Source organism: Alosa alosa, chromosome 18, assembly GCF_017589495.1.
Source record: "Alosa alosa isolate M-15738 ecotype Scorff River chromosome 18, AALO_Geno_1.1, whole genome shotgun sequence".
NCBI lineage: Eukaryota > Metazoa > Chordata > Actinopteri > Clupeiformes > Clupeidae > Alosa > Alosa alosa.
Window position 1 is genome coordinate 8,241,669 of NC_063206.1, and position 5,332 is coordinate 8,247,000.

The window sequence follows — 5,332 nt, forward strand, 5'->3', positions numbered from 1 at the left end:
TAGGTTGAACAGTATACGCCAATCGTATACGCCTCATGAATAGCCTCGCAACTGTATGAATGAAATGGCAATTTTCAAACAATTCTCAAGCAACTGTACAAAACCCTTTGGGTATCAATTATTCTTCGGCTGCACTTCTGTGGAAGGCTGGGTTTTTCTCTGCTGTCCTCACAGGACAGATCAAGCTCATAGGAATATGCTCTCATTGCTGTTGTATTTTTAGAGTTGTCATTGCCAGAGGTGGCAACGAAACGAGAGACTGAATTTTGCTGTCTGCTCTCTCTCCCTCTCCCTCTCCCTCTCTCTCTCTCTCTTTCTCTCTCCCTCTTTCTCCTGTACAAACACTCTTTCCCTCTGTGTCTCTCCTGTTCTATCCTTTCATCTCCCTCTTGCCTTCACCTCCCTCCTTCTCTGTCCTTCCCTCTCTTCACTCCTGTGTCTGTCTCTCTAGAACACAAATACGCTCTCTCTATGTCTCGTCTCACTCCCTCTGCCTGAGTTATAATACAGCCAACAGTTTCAATTAAGGAGTAAGAAGCCACATTAGGCAAGAAACACTGAGGGTAATGGACTTTTGCTGTTGCCTGGAGAAATGGGCCTGTCCCCAGGGGCCGGCATGCTTTCATTATTAAACCACTACACAATTGTTGAGCCAAGCTGTTTCAGCACCGCATACTTGGATTGGAATGACCTGGGGGGGGGGGGGTTAAGAGGAGGACTTGGGCGAGCACCACACCCTTTAGTAACATAATTGCTGTCAGCTAGCAGGGGCTACTTGTATATGTTGTATGAATAAGAGGCCTTGTTTTGAACTATCAGTCAGACCTTGGATATCTGTGACATAATGCCACAGAGTCTGCGGCTCATGAGCACCCGCGGGCTGGACGTCCACCGCGCACCTCGTCTGAGAGGGTTGTTTAGCCGACTTCTGAAGGCCTGTAAATGAAACCCCAGACGGCCCTGTGAGAGATGTTTAGAATAGAGTGATTTTAATTTTCAGCCAGTTGCATCACATAGCGATGTGGCAACATGGCTGGGAGCCCACAGGAGAGGTGTGCTATGAGTGAGAGTTACACGCGCGTGTGAATGAAGAGTGGCTGGCAATTGATCTGATTTTATTATGCCGTCCAGCCAAAGACGAGAAACCAGCTTGCTTTATGTTAACATGACCCTTTGCTCAGACAGCTTGACATCTAGTTATGCAGACATTCGTATCAAAACAATGCTCTCCTGGGCTGAACCTTGACAAAGAGCATTTTGTATTCAGGTCACACTGGGGTATTGTAGCTGCTTTCCCTCTTTGTGCACTGAAACTCCACAGAGTCGGATGTGCCGGATTAGACTATGTCTCAATCACTCTCCAACTAGGCATGGGACCAATCGATCATGGATGCAGAGGAAACCACAATAGGTCACACTGGCTCCAAAAACGAATTGCCAATACCCATCAGCTCTAGTCTCTCCCAGCGGAAGGCGTGTTTTCTCTCTCCCAACCACCCTGTTCATTAGCCACTGAGAAACAGAAGGGAAGGCAGGCAGGCAGGAAGGAAGAGCGACTAGAGAGGTGGAAGTGTGTGTGTGTGTGTGTGTGTGTGTGTGTGTGTGTGTGTGTGTGTGTTGAGACAGGGGGGGCATGACTGTCTGAAAGCAACACAACATTACACCTTCTAAATGCAGCCGTGCCATCTGCTCTGTCTGCAGTGGGGGTTCTGTCAACACACAGCGTGAGCACAGGGGCATACATCTACATCTACATCTGGTGTGGAATGGACCGTAGCAGTTATCGCAAGCCAACTGACTTATGTGCGCTCTCCTTTATTACCACATTCTATTAGGGCCCCCCCTCACATGGCACGCAGCTATTCTTAATCTTGCCAGCGGCGTTTCACACCAGCCCTCAACTGTGAGGTCTTTTTTTTTCTCCAGATGTGTTAACGGTTTGAGTGGGTAGCAGTTTCATATGTGTGAAGGAAGACAGACAATTGTGAATTCCAATTAATGGTTAAAGAGTCATTTTCAAATTGGGTGCAAGGGAGGTTTAATTAAGACCCAATGCTATCAATGGGTCGGGCAATATGCAATTTGTCAGTGTGAGCCAGAGAAAAGAGTGCCATTAAAAACCCTCTCTGAAGCAGGGTGAAATGGATGAGGCAAAAACCCCTCTCAATCAAAATGCCAAAGCAAGCTCATCCCTCTCACATTCGTGCCCTACTAAAATCCTGGCCACTGATGGTATTACTCTTTACCATACAGAGCACGTATTTCTGGTGGAAGTACAGAACACTCATTGGATTTGTTCTTAACTAATCTGTAAAATGTTTGTTTAGATAAGCATGGCACACTCAATGAAGATGCATTATATTCCACTAAAAATAACCCTCTCTATCTGAATCCACCCACCCGCTTTCCAGAAGATTCTCACAGAAATGATTCATCACAGAATCTCATTGAGAAAAACATGTGGAAAGGTGAGGCTGAGCATAATTCATAGTGGGTCTAATTCTGGCAGAGAGCCAGAAATTAATGAAGTCCGCTGATGGGTGCAAGTTACTATTTAAATGACCAGAACATGGCCCACATTTTAAGGGGCACTGTTTCAAGTTGAAAAGGGTAATCGTTTTTGGTCGTCAGCAACAGATTTTCCTCATTAAAAGCTCCCTTTGAAGGAGGAAGCGGCAGCCTGGCATGAGACCACTTTGGGAATTCTCTTTCAAAGTGGAGGACTAATTTGGTCTCTCCACAAGTATGTTATCACCACAGAAACTTTAATCATTCTGTCCTTGCAGGGAGACCTGACATTCAAAACAGTCCAATTAAGACTAAAAAGTCTGACTAACAATAATAAAAGAGGTACTTTTAAACAGTCTTTTAAGGCTGTGCTAATGTGGTAGGCTTTTTGCTTGTGTTGAAAAGAAGCATGAATTGATTCTTTGGCCATGACAGAGCATCTACTGCACCTGGAGGAGTCAGACAGGAGGCCTGAGACTCAGGGGGGTGCAGAGACACTGAGGGATGAGGGGAGGGAGGAGGAGAGGGAGGAGGAGAGGGAGGAGGAGAGGGACATTAGCAACAGCGCTCCTCTCCTGTATGTGCCCCTTACATGTTCAAAATCCATATTCTCTGATTGAGCTGGGAGTGGTGGAGTGAGGGGAGAGAGCGGGAACCACAAAGGGCTCTAAATGGTGAGGACGAGGATCGCCCGCATGTCCCCTGCACCCCTCCCCCAAACACACACACACACACACACACACACACACACACACACACACACACACACACACACACACACACACACCATCGTCTCGCTCCGAGTCTGTCATGTATGCGCACACAGCTGGGCTCATCTCCCACAATCCCCGCGCTGAGCCCGCGAGCACGTCTCCTCTGCTGGAGACTCACCGCTGTCGTCGGGCATCCCTGGGATCAAAGACCCCCCCCCTGTGTGCCCCACACATTAATGGGCCACACACTGATAAAACCAGGCGCACATAGTGCCCAGAGAAAGAGAGAGAACATCTCCCACCAGGTCTGGATGGAGGCTGTGATCTAAATAAGGACTGAAGTTATCAGTGGTTCTACTATCTCTGTACGTGATAGTGTGCTGGCATCAAGGTGGCGGATTTGCTTTGTTAAAGTGAATTAACAGTTCCTTGTTGGAAGGAAGCATTTGCTATGCACTGGTTGCATGCTCTGCATGAATAATATTATACTGTTTTGATTTGTGATATCAGGGCCTCTTTACAGACACATGGGAAATCGGTTTGATTAAATCATGGCATTTCTAAAAGGCAGCTTATCCTTTGACATCTCAAAACTTTTCAGGCACACGGCCATTCCTGCCAAACATGTTATCGACAAGCTGAGATGAATTACACTAGCCAGTGACTGGAAGTTGATCTTTTCTTATCCCAGCTAGAGGGTAAAGCCTTATCCCTTAGCACCATTTATACAGAAAATGGAAATGCAGTTTGAGATTCTAACCTGCATTTTATTGGTTCAGTTATTGACAGCCAAATGTTTGCTCTGACATTATGAAATCGAGCTAACCTTGCTCCAATGATTTTTGCTGAAATATTATAACATCCTTTAGCTTCAGGTAGCCTAAACTCTGACACGGTCTCAGAGTTCTTCTGTGAGTTTTGACTTCTGGGTATTTTGTTATTCAGGAGGTAAGGCCAGACTATTTTTTTTACTTTGGTCCTTGTGCTTCAAACACCGAAAACAGCTTTTGAAGAAAAAAGCAGACGGTTGCTTAAATGGCAAGCATCAGCATCAACAACAGCATCCTAAAATGCACAGTGTGACTTGATTTATTTGTAACAATTATACACAAGACAGATATACTTTTTTTCTTTACAAAAAATGCACTTACTGCTGAGAACAAATACAAAGACCTACAATAAATACAAACAAGCAGTTGATTTTTCTTCAGTATTGGAGGTCATCAACTTTGTTACAGGCCTTATACTGTAGTCTTCACTCCTGCTTGTCATTACATCACAGAGAAATTCCTCTTTACACTACTGTGACAGTTGGCACGATACATTCCTCGATGTTGGGTGGAAACCTGACCCTGTATAGTACATCTCAGTATATCAAAATACATAACTATAAAAAATATCTGTTTTAAGCCCTAAATATTTTTTTTCATCCATAATGTTCCATAAAATGAACCAATTCATATAATGTATAAATAAATAAATATCATTTTATGGGTTACAAATCGTCATAGAAAGTTTATATAATAATGTATTTCAGGAGACTCTCGGCATCATGCGGTCTGATACAAAGCCCACAGTGGGGCTCGTGGAGCATACTGTCCATAAGGCGACGCAACATCGGCAGCATCACCACACTTAACAGCATGTCAGCTTCGAACAAGCCTTCTTCTGTACATCAAGCATGCAAGGTGAAGCAGTCTGGCAGGACGCGCACTAGTCTAATTCAGAGCTTTTCTCTCCGCTGCCCTCGATCCTCGTCACGGCCCCGTGAAGGGACAGCGGGGGGCCGCGTCAACACTGGCTTTGTATCAGAAGGTGTCAGGACCGGTGGAGTTGTGATGGAGGTGCTTAGAGACACAGAGGTCGCCTGTTGCCACGACGCTGGCCTCAACCTCTGTGTGCCCATGCCGACAGCAGAGAATGCTGTGTGTATTGGTGTGTGAGTGTATCTGTGTGTGTGTCTGTGTGTGTGTGTGTGTTTGTTTGTTTCCATGTCTGTCTGAGTGTGTATGTGTGTGAGTGTGTGTGTCTGTGTGTGTGTTTGTTTCCATGTCTGTCTGAGTGTGTATGTGTGTGAGTGTGTGTGTCTGTGTGTGTGTTTGTTTCCATGT